Raw genomic sequence first — 12,572 nt, 5'->3', positions numbered from 1 at the left:
GGCCAACATGGTGAAACCCCGTTTCTACTCCAAATACAAAAATTAGCCGGGTGTGGTAGCACATGCCTGTAGTCCCAGCTACTTGGGAAGTTGAGGCAGGAGAATCGCTTGAACCAGGAGGCAGAGGTCACAGTGAGCCAAGATTGTGCCACTGCGCTCCAGCCTGGGCGACAGAGAGAGACCCTATTAAAAAAAAAAAAAAATTATGAAGAAGACACAAGGCCATGCCAGGCACGCACTAAGTCAAACACCCTACAGTTCAAAAATAAACTGTTTTAACTGCCGCAGGCTTTGTCTTTTTCTCTGACAACTAAACAAACACTGGCCTCAAAATAATATTAATATTAAAACAATTACAATTCATCCAACTCAGAAATACTGACTTACTGGTCCGCCAACCATAGCTACAACTTTCATTAGACAAGAGACTAACTTCAGTAACTTTCTCCTGATAAAAAGACCACTGACTGTAGACGGGCCCTGGTGGGTTAACGGAGATGGTGCACTTGCGTGCCTTGTGTCCCGAAAAGACCTTTTGATTTACAGGGCCTAATTATAATACGTTTAACTGTTAAGTCTCTATCCCAAAATGAAAATGGGTCCTATATTACATACCTGTTTGTTCAATACATGTGTGTCATGAACACCGTCATAAATATTCTCTTGTAACCTGTTAAATATATATGTTGCTTAGACAACCTGTTCAGCATAAAGCTTCTACCCCAACCCCTCCTCCTGCGAAGTAACTGTCTCTGGTCTTATCTAAAGACACATTTCCCTGCTTGTGGGATGGCCCCCTTGCAGGCTGTAACTCTTTATAAGAAACAAAGTCTCCTCTCCTTTTCCAAATTTATACATTGTTATTTTTTTTTTTTTTTGGTTGACTATCATAATGATCTGCTCAATCACTTCCTACCGCTGAAAAATTCCATACTATAGGCCTTTATTTATTTATTTATCTATTTATTATTTTGAGACAGTCTCACTCCATCACCCAGGCTGGACTGCAGTGGTATAATCTCAGCTCACTGAAACCTCCACCTCCTGGGTTCAAGTGATTCTCTTGCATCAGCCTCGCTAGTGGCTGGAATTACAGGCCTGCACCACCACATTCAGCTAATTTTTGTATTTTTAGTAGAGACGAGGTTTTGCCATGTTGGCCAGGCTGGTCTCAAACTGCTGGCCTCAAGTGATCCACCCACCTTGGCCTCCCAAAGTGCTGGGATTACAGGCTTGAGCCACCGTGCTCAGTCATATAGGTCTTTATTAAAAAAAAAAACAAAAAAACAAAAAAAAAAAACCTATTACTTGAATTCAGGAGTTCAAGACCAGCCTGGCCAACATGGTGAAACCCCATCTCTACTGAAAAAAAAAAAGAAAAAAAAAAAAATATATATATATAAAGTAGCCATGTGTGGTGGCACATGCCTGTAGTCCCAGCTACTTGGGAGGCCGAGGAAGGAGAATTGCTTGAATCTGGGAGGTGGAGGTCGCAGTAAGCCGAGATTGCACCACTGCACTCCAGCCTGGGCAGCAGAGACTCCATCTTAAAAATAAATAAATAAATAAATGCAAGATAAAAAATAAAATCCTTCATTTGTAGAGTTGGCTGATTTCTTTGGTGTAAAATACTTCTACCATGGCTGATGTAAAGCTCCCCAAAACTCCCAAATATTTAATAAGCAGCTCTTATTTAGTAATCAGCTCCTGCCCACCAACGCACACCAGTTCTAGCACACCACTGGTCCTATCTATCCCCCTTATCCCCCTCTCAGGCCCCTATAAAGGGGTGACCCTGGTCTCGGAGCCTTAAGATTCTATTTTCCTTTGCTGGGGAAAAGGCAGGCTGCCTGCACTGAGCACCCACTGTGTGCCAGGAATGAGGCTACTGCATCCCAACCTGGGACCTCTTTGAATCTTTACAACAACCCGTCAGTGAAGGTATTATGATCTCCACTTAATAGATGAGGAAACTGAGGCTCAAAAAAGTAGCATAGGCTAGGCGCAGTGGCTCACGCCTGTAATCCCAGCACTTTGGGAGGCTGAGGCAAGCAGATCACCTGAGGCCAGGAGTTTGAGACCACCGTGGCCAACATGGCAAAACCCCGTCTCTGTTTAAAAATACAACAATTAGCTGGACATGGTGGCAGGTGCCTGTAATCCCAGCTACTTGGGAGGCTGAGGCAGGAGAACCACTTGAACCTGGGAGGTGGAGGTTGTCGTGACCTGAGGTTTTGCCACTGCCCTCCAGTCTGGGCAACAGAGTGAGACTCCATCAAAAACAAATAAATAAATAAATAAATAATAAAATTTAAAAAGTGACTTTGGGCGTGGTGGCTCACACCTGTAATCCCAGCACTTTGGGAGGAGACTGAGGTGGGAGAATCGCTTGAACCCAGGGGTTCGAGACCATCCTGGGCAACATAATGAGGCCCCATCTCTACGAAGAACATAAAAATCAGCCAGGCGTGGGGGTGCACACCTATAGTTCTTGCTACTGGGGAGGCTGAGGCGGAAGGATTGCTTAAGCCCAGGAGGTAGAGGCTGCAGTGAGCTGTGATCGTGCCACTGCACTCCAGCTTGGGTAACAAAACAAGACCGTGTCTCAAAAAACCCCAAAGAACAACAGCAAAGTAACGTCTGCTAGCCAAGGTGGCCCAGAAAGTAAATGTCAAAGTCAGGACTCAAGGCTGGTTCTGTCTGATAAAACCCTTTGCACTGAAGCGCTCTGCCTCAGGAGAGCTAGGGCTGATACAAGCAAGTCCTGTCTTATTTCTGAACCTCAGTTTCCCCATTCATAGGGAAAAGAATTGGACAAATTAATTTCTAAAGATCCTTCTGGGCCTAGTGAGCCATACTTTTAAGATTGCAAGAGTGTAGTGAGGTGGGGACAGGCTTACATCAATGAAATGAATTAAATCTCCAAGGGAAGAGTTTCACTAGTTAACCAGGGAGAGGTGTGCAGGCGGGGAGATGCTTCTAATTGTACCTGGCCATACATACTTGGAGGCGATATGATACTGTGAAACCAACCTGGGTTTGGACCTCAGTCCCTCTACTTCCTGGCTGTGTGGCCAGGATTCTTTTTTTTTTTGAGATGGAGTCTTGCTCTGTCCCCCAGGCTGGAATGCAGTGGCGCAATCTTGACTCATCGCAACCTCTACCTCCTGGGTTCAAGTGACTCTCCTGCCTTAGCCTCCTGAGTAGCTGGGATTATAGATACCCGCCACCACACCCAGCTAATTTTGTATTTTTAGTAGATACAGGGTTTCACCATGTTGGCCAGGCTGGTCTCGAACTCCTGACCTCAGGTGATCTCGAACTCATGACCTCTCAGGCCTGAGAGGGGGATAGATAGGACCAGTGATATGCTAGAGCTGGTGTACATTGGCTGGCAGGAGCTGATTATTAAATAAGAGCTGCTTATTAAATATTAGGGAGTTGCAAGGCAGTTATTAGGAGCCATTACTTAATCCTAGTTCACCTCTCTGTTTTTGGTCCTGCTAGTAGTCTGCCCTATTATTCTAGAAGCCAAAAGGGACAGTAAAGGGTTCCCAATATGAAAACCTTTGTACCTGGTATATGTGACAAAAGTTCTTCCACCTTTACAAACTATCGTGCCATCTTTCCTTTTCCATCTCCCTAAGTGGGTTTGGCAAGAGCCAGTGCTTTTTGCTCCCTAGTCTAGAAGTTCCAGAAGCTGAAAGGGGAGGGGGAGGCCTGCGGTTTCTGTTTTCAGCAAAGGCAGAAGCCAAGCCCCTCACTCTCCCTCTCACCGTCTGGGCCCTTCTCCCTCTGGCCTGCACCGGCTGGTTGGTCATCTCAGGTTTCTGGAAGCCTGTGTTCCCAGAGGAGGCATTAAGGATGGAGGAATGCAGGCCCTGTGAGTGACACGTTAAGGGGGCCGTGCAGAGAAGCAGTCTGGGGGAGACCCCCCCAACGCCACCAGCTGCGTCCCAGCCCCCACCGGAGAGGAAGAGAAAGGAAGCGGAAAGGAAACTGATCCAGCAGGCTCTCAGAGGACTTCCTGCACTCCTAGGTTCAGCATTCGTGTGTGGGAGGGGTGGGAGGCAGGATGGCTTAGGCCATCTGGGGGAGTATGAAGGCAGCGGTTCCTCTGGGGGCTTGAAGCAACCGTGGACCAAGGTCCCAGAGCAGGGCCGCTTGCTGGTGAAGATGGCAGGGGATGAACATTTACTGAGCAACTACTGCCTTCTAGGCATCGTAAAAGCCTCTTTACTTTCCTAACGCAACTCTAAGGGGGCCTTCCTGGTCCCAGTCGAAGACCAGTCTGGGCAGGAAGTTACAACCAAGAAATAAGTGAAGCAGTCAACCAGTGTGCAGAGGCATAAGGTTACAAAACGTCTCCAGCCCCAATCCAGCTCCCAAACTGCTGCAAAGCAAAGCCGCTCTTTCCTGAAGTTCACCTGGGACCCAGGAGAGGGGAGCAAATCGGTACCTCCCGCAGAAAAGCCTCCCAAAGCCTGCTTGGGCACCACACCCTCTCTCCAAAGGCTGTGCCTCCTGGCACCTGCTCACATCCCTCCTCAATTGTGTCCCCGCTTCCGCCTCTCCATTTCAATTTCTGAATCTCCACTCATCACCAGGGGCGTCATAAACTCTGGTTTCCTTGGGACAACCCAGGTTTATGGCTGTTTATTACTAACGGTGCCCCCTTTCATGCTCAAAGTGTCCTGGGAGAACAATCAATGATACAGCCTCCCTCCTCACTCACCACTGACCTGCAGCTTCTGCAAAAGCCCCACTGCTGAGAGATTCTGCAAGCAGAGGACACCTCATAGGAGGTGAGGGAGGAAGCAAGGCTCTCTACCACCTCATTTTACTGTTTTGTCTCCAGTGCCCAGAGTTTTTTCTTTTTATTTCCTTCCTTCCTTCCTTTCTTTTTTCTTTTTTTTTTTTTTTTAGAGGAGTTTCACTCTTGTCACCCGGGTTGGAGTGCAATGGCACGATCTCGGCTCACTGCAACCTCCGCCTCCCGGGTTCAAGTGATTTTCCTGGTTCAGCCTCCTGAGTAGCTGGGATTACAGACCTGCACCACCATGCCCAGCTCATTTTTGTATTTTTAGTAGAGACAGGGTTTCGCCATGTTGCCCACACTGGTCATGAACTCCTGACCTCAGGTGATCCGCCCACCTCAGCCTCCCAAAATGCTGGGATTACAGGCGCAAGCCACAGTGCCCAGCCACCCCCCACCCCCTGCACCCACCAGAGTTTTTCATTTATTCCATTCAACACTAACCTCACCAATCAATTCCTTGTTTTGTAGATGAGGAAATGAAGGCCCAGAGCTTAGCACTTGGTCCGAGTCAAACATCCCGTCCATTTCCAAAGTGGAGGTTCAGACTCAGCTCTGCCTGAATCTGAAGCCCTCACATTCTCCATGATGCCAGGTCAGGGAGGCTGGCAGAAGAGGATCAACCTGGGACACCTTCCATTTTCAAGGAAGCAATCAACAGGGTCCCTCATGCCCAGAGGGTTCCGTGCCTTACTCAAGGTCACAGCGCATCAGTAGCAGAGCTGGTGCTAGAACCTGACCCTCAAAACATCCCTGAGTTTTTCCTGAGCTAACAGGAGGCCTCAGTGCCACTCTAAGGGGAGGACTCAAAGCCAGGGAAGCTCAGGTCACCAGTGTCTCCACCTCCCACTGCTTCGATCCCACTCATTGGCTGAGCATTGGCCTCAGTTTCCCCACTCAACAGGCTCTCTAGAGCCCCTTGACTGAGCCTCTCTTCCTGACCCACCTTGCCAGCCCCTCTCCCAAGAGAATGGAGCCTGAGCCTGTACCCCTAGTAAGAGCTCTGCCCCATGTAGATGTCGTGGGCCTGGGAGAGGAGGCGTGTCCAGACCCTGAAAACTCCCACTGCAGTGCCTGTTCAACTGAGTTACCAGTGTGGAGTGCCACAACAGAGAAGTCCTAACCATGTCTCCCAAACTTAGTGGCATTCGAGATCCTCTGTGCTCTCGTGCTCCATCTTCCCCTCACATATCTTATGCTTCAGCCATGGTTTTTCCTGTCACCAGGATTGAGCACGTAGTGTTCCCTTTGCCTGGGGGCCCTTTCTTCCCCCTTGTTGAAAGAACTCTTATTCATCCGTCAGCACCCCAATCAATGCCCCTTCCCAGGGCATCAGTCATCAGCTGGTAGACACTAGTGGGTCCTGTGGATTGCTTACAGCCAGTGTCCTTTCTGATTGGTCAGTGACTGTGACAAACAGGTTATTAAAGATTTAGACTCTTGCCTCCATTCTCTGTCCCTGTGGAGTCTTCCCTGACCCCAGGCAGGATCTTCCTTCCTTTTTGGGGCACCTGTGCGTCCCTCTCTGCAGCCCTATCCCACGTGTGGCTCTGCCTGCTTAGGCTCTGTCCCCCTCTCTAGAATTCCAGCTCCCGAAGAGCAGGAACCATAACTGGTCCATCATGGTAACTCCCCAGGGCCAAGCCAGTGCCCAGGCCAGAGCGCTAGCACTTTAGCCACAAGTTTTACTCCTTGGAAAGGGGCTTCTAGAAGCTGGAGGAATGCTGGGAAGCCTCCTAACAGCTCTCATTTCTTGATGAGAGGTGCTTCCTGTGGACTGGCCCCTTCCATAGGATGATGGTTGGCCCTACTTTACAGATGGAGAAACCAAGGTGCAGAGAGGTGAGGGACATTGGCCAAGGTCACACAGCAAGTAAGAGATGGAACTTGGATTTGAACCTAGGTCTGAATCTGAAGTTCCTCCTCTTCCCATGCAGTCTCTTTGAATCCCAAGCAGCTATTTTTGGACAAGGAAGATCAATCTTAGCTCAGGGGGCTTTCCCAGGGCTTCCAGTACTCCTACTCAGGATAGGGATAGGTTAACGATGAACCCTGATTTCCTCCGTCAACTCACAGGGGCCCAGGCCAGGAGGGCTGCACAGGATGGACTGGCCCTTTTCTCTGATCCCCATCCTCAGGCCTTGGAGTCAATCTTGGCCTTTGGCTGTCCTTGGCGTAAATTCCAGATAGGGATACTAGGAAGCAGTTCTGCAAAAGATGTGGGACTTTCCAAGACAAACCAAAAAGAGAAGATAGGAATGTCCCTCCCACAGGGTCACATTAGCACTGCCCACTGAGAACATCCTCTCTGGCCCCATTACCACCCACATATCTGGCTCTTGTTTGCTCTCAGGGGGACTTCACAGTGGCTTGGTGGAGCCAGCCTCAAGACTTGAGCCATGAGATCTGGGTTCCAATCCTAGCCGCAGGGCTTGACATCCTGGTGGCCTTGGTCAGCCACTTTACCTTGTTGATCCTTTGCAGGCTTCACCTGTAAGTGAACAGTTTGCTGGGGAAATTAAATGGAATAATAAGTACCAAGTGCCAAGTGCGTGACACAGGGTTAATGTTCCCTCCATACATGGGGATTGAGTGACACTCTAGAACATCTCTGGTCCTCCTCCCCTTCCCTGCCAATCTTGGTAACCTACAAATTCCCCAGGGAAGAGTACCACGTCTTCTTGCTTTAACATGATCTAGTCTGACCTTCAGTCTCTGTGGGTGGGGAAAACATAGCTTCCCCCTTTCTCTGTAGTCTGGAGCCTTCTCTCTACAAGCCCATGTGGGAGGCCGTGGGTTTCTCTTAGATGAGATTATTGCCCAGGAGAAAGTCCCTGTACCCTTAAAACCATAGAAACTTGAGTCCTGCCACCTTCACCTCTATGTGGTTTGGACTCACACTTTTCAGAAGTTGGTGGAGCTGCAAACCCAGTCTATGAAAATTCCAATTTATTCAACACAAAAGGCATGCCTAAGGATTCACTGCTGGCTTCTTTTCAATAGTCAGCTCCCTTTCGTGTATTGTAAATGGGTCTCCTTTTATACAACTTCAAATTCTGGACAACTTCTTAGATGCCTGTCTAGAGCCAACTAAGGTATAGTTTACCTGAAGTCCCACCACATTCCAGAAGCCACCTGAGCAGACGTTTCAAATGGAAGCTTCTACCCTCAGCTCTACACATCACAAAGCCAGCTGACACCCGGAACCATACCTATGACTAAAGGGTTTTCTTTTAGGGTAATGAAAATATCTTGGGGCTGGGTGCAGTGGCTCATGCCTGTAATCCCAGCACTTTAGGAGGACAAGGCAGACACAACACTTGAGCCCAGGGGTTTGAGAGCAGCCTAGGCGACATAGTAAGGCTCCATCTCTACAGATAATTTAAACATTAGCAGGGTGTGGTGCGCACACCTGTGGTTTCAGCTGTTCAGGAAGCTGAGGTGGGAGGATTGCCTGTACCTGGGATGTTGAGGTTGCAGTGAGCCGCGATTGTACCACTGTACTCCAGCCTGAGTGACAGAGTGAGAACCTGTCTCAAACAAAACAAAAACCAAGAAGAAAAGAAAAGAAAAAAAGAAAATGTCTTGGAAGTAGACAATGTCGTGCTGGTTCCACACATTGTGAATGTACTGAAAATCACTGATTGTACACTTTAAAATGACTGAACTGGCTTGGTGTAGTGGCTCACGTCTGCAATCCCAGCACTTTGGGAGGCCAACGTGGGAGGATCACGAGGTCAAGAGATTGAGACCATCCTGGTCAACACAGTGAAACCCCGTCTCTACTAAAAATACAAAAAATTAGTTGGGTGTGGTGGCACACGCCTGAGTCCCAGCTATTTGGGAGGCTGAGGCAGGAGGATTGCTTGAACCCAGGCGGCGGAGGTTGCAGTGAGCCGAGATCGCGCCACTGCACCCTAGCCTGGTGACTTGGCGAGACTCCGTCTCTAACAACAACAACAACAACAACAACAACAACAACAACAACACCCAAAATAACAACAAAACAAAACAAAACAAAAAATGATTGAACCTGTAAATTTTCTGTTATGTGTGTTTTACTACAACAAAATAAAAAATAAAAAGTAAATTAAAAAAAGATGTAAGGACGCATCCATTCTCAGGAGTTGAGCTTCACTTACATGCCCTGGGTGAGCACCTCTTTTTATCTTGTGTCCTGGATACCTCACTCGCCTTACCTAATCCCGGTCCCGGGGCCCAAGGCCTGCCCCATGGAGAGAGAGAATTCTGTGTTTGCCTTATAGCTTCTCTTGCACTCACCACTCCCCAGGAGAATCCTTTCTTTGGCCATTCAGATTATGGGCTGATGCAGGAACATTTGAGGGGGGAGAAGGAAGAGAGAGAACTGGAAACAAGAATTGCTTGGGAGCAGTCAAGAAATACTTGTTGGGGCCGGGCGCGGTGGCTCAAGCCTGTAATCCCAGCACTTTGGGAGGCCGAGACGGGCAGATTACGAGGTCAGGAGATCAAGACCATCCTGGCTAATATGGTGAAACCCCGTCTCTACTAAAAATACAAAAAACTAGCCGGGCGAGGTGGCGGGCGCCTGTAGTCCCAGCTACTTGGGAGGCTGAGGGAGGAGAATGGCGTAAACCTGGGAGGCAGAGCTTGCAGTGAGCTGAGATCCAGCCACTGCACTCCAGCCTGGGTGACAGAGCGAGACTCCGTCTCAAAAAAAAAAAAAAAAAAAAAGAAATACTTGTTGGAAAAAAGAAAAACTATGGAGTTAGGAAATGGAGAGTTGGAGAAATGTGAGGAATTACCTGGCTCAATCTTTTCATTAAAAAAAAAAAACTTTATTGAGATATAATTAGCACACAATCCACTTCATCCATTTAAAGAGTACAATTCAGTGTTTGTCGTATAGTCACATAGTCACAGATATTTGCAACCATTGCCGCAGTCAATTTTAGGATGTTTTCATCACCAAAACAGAAATCATCCCTTCCCCACAAAGTGTCAAGCAACCACTGATCAACTGTCTATCTGGATTTACCCATTCTGGAAATTTCAGAAAATTGAATCAGATAATATAACTTTTGTGACTGGCTTTTTCCACTTAGCATAATGTTTCAGGGTTCATCTATTAACTAAATAAAAAACCTGTCAAAGTATTGCCCAGTATGGTTGTACAATTTTGCATCCCTGACAGCAATATATATTCTAGCTGCTCTACATCCTCACCAGCACTTCGTATAGTTATTAGAAATGTTAGCCATTCTATAAGTATGTAGCACTTGGTCATTGTGGCTTTATTTTGCATTTACCTAATGAATAATGATGTTGAATTTTATGCACTTATTTGCCGTCCATATGTCTTTGAGGAAGTGCCTCTTCAAAGCTCTTGACTATTTTATTGTTGATTAGTTTGTCTTCTAATTATTGAGTTATGAGTTACTTTAAAATTTTGGATACCAGTTACTTATCAGACGTTTTCTCCCAGTCTTTGGCTTGTCTTTTATTTTCTTAACAGTGACTTACATAAAGGAAAAGTTTTTAATTTTGAAGGCTAATTTTTCAATTTTTGACTTTTGTGGTTTATGTTATTTGCATCCTGTTTAAATAATCTTTATCTACCAAGGTCACAAAGATATTTTCCTTTACTATCTCTTTGAAGATTTATATTCTATATTTAAGTCTATGATCCATTTGAAGTTTTATATGGTGTGAGAGGTAAGAGTTGAGGCTTTTTTTTTTGGATATGGATGTCTAATTGTTTCTTCACCATTTGTTGAGAAGACTGTTCTTTCTCCATTGAAATTACCTTGGTTCCACTGTCAAAAATCAACTGACCAAATGTATATTTGGACTATTTCTGGACTCATTTCTGTTCCACTGATCTATAGGTCTAATCTTATGCTATGACCATGCTGTCTTCCGTATAGTAGCTTTATAGTAAGTCTTCAAATAAGGTAATGTGAGTTCTCCAACTTCTTCCTTCTTTTTCAGAATTGTTTTGGCTATTCTAGGTCCTTTGCATTTCCATATATAATTTAGAATCAACTTGTCAATGTCTACCAAGAAAAGAAAGCCTGCTGGGATTTTGACTGAAATCGCACTATCAATTAGGAAGGTACTAACATAATTCTTCAGAATTGTTAATATTTTGTTAAAGTAGTTAGTCTTCTCATCCATGAACATGGTATATCTCTCCTTTTATTTAGATCTTTTTTTATTTCTCTTGGTAATGATTTTCCGTTTTCAGTGCACAAATCCTATTTCATGATATTTGTCCCTTAACTTTTCATGTTTTTAATGCTATTGTAAGTGGTATTGGTTTTTAATTTCTTCTTTTTTTTTCTTTTCTTTTTTTGTTTTTTGAGATGGGGTGTTGCTCTGTTGCCCCAGCTGGAGTGCAGTGGCACGATCTTGGCTCACTGCAAGCTCCACCTCCTGGGTTCATGCCATTCTCCTGCCTCAGCCTCCCAAGTAGCTGGGACTACAGGCACCCGCCTCCATGCCTGGCTAATTTTAAAAATATTTTTAGTAGAGACAGGGTTTCACCATGTTAGCCCAGAAGGTCTTGATCTCCTGATCCTTGTAATCCACCTGCCTTGGCCTCCCAAAGTGCTGGGATTACAGGCATGAGCCACTGCACCCAGTCGGTTTTTAATTTCAATGTTAAATTTTAAAATTACTGTTATGTAGAAAGACAATAGACTTTTGCATATTGGCCCTGTGTCTTACAACCTTGCTAAATTCACATGTTATTTCTATTAGCTTTGTAGTATATTTTTCTATGTAGACACCACGTTCTCTACAAACACAGTTCCACTTAATCCTTTCCAATCTGTTTGCCATGTATTTATGTGTTTATTTATTTGCTTGTTTGTTGTATTGTACTATCTAGGACATCTAGTACAATGCTGAATAAAAGTGGCAACAGTAGAGATCCTTGCATTGTTCCCAGTCTTAATGGGAAAGCAATCTTTCATTATTAAGTATGGTGTTAGTTGTAGGTCTTATTGTAGATGTTATTTATCAGATTGTGAAAGTTCCCTTCTATTTCTAGTTTGCCGAAAATTTCTTTTGTAAAAATCATGCGTAATTTTTTTTTTTTTTTTTTTTTTTGAGACGGAGTCTCGCTCTGTCACCCGGGCTGGAGTGCAGTGGCCGGATCTCAGCTCACTGCAAGCTCCGCCTCCCGGGTTTACACCATTCTCCTGCCTCAGCCTCCTGAGTAGCTGGGACTACAGGCGCCCGCCACCTCGCCCGGCTAGTTTTTTGTATTTTTTAGTAGAGACGGGGTTTCACCGTGTTAGCCAGGATGGTCTCGATCTCCTGACCTCATGATCTGCCTGTCTCGGCCTCCCAAAGTGCTGGGATTACAGGCTTGAGCCACCACGCCTGGCCTTTATCATGCGTAAATTTTTATCAAATGCTTTTTCTGCCTCTAATAAGATGATCATATAGTTTTTCTCACACCACTGCACTCCAGCCTGAGTGATAGAGTGAGACTCTGTCTAAAAAAAAATTTAAAAAAGATGATCATATATCTATTGATATGTTGAGTTACATTGATTTATTTTTGAATATTGGACCATCCTTGCATTCCTGAGATAAACCCTACTTGGTCTTGATATATTATCCTTTTTGTATGTTATTAGATTTGATTTGCTAATGTTTTGTTAAAGATTTTTCTATTTGTATTTGTTAGGGATATAGACCTATAGCTTTCTTTTCTTGTATCTTTGTCATGCTTTAGTATCAGGGTAATTCTGAGTTCATAGAATTA

This window comes from Rhinopithecus roxellana, chromosome 16 (assembly GCF_007565055.1).
Source record: "Rhinopithecus roxellana isolate Shanxi Qingling chromosome 16, ASM756505v1, whole genome shotgun sequence".
Lineage (NCBI taxonomy): Eukaryota > Metazoa > Chordata > Mammalia > Primates > Cercopithecidae > Rhinopithecus > Rhinopithecus roxellana.
The sequence above is the reverse complement of the archived record's forward strand: the minus strand, read 5'-3'. Positions refer to the sequence as shown.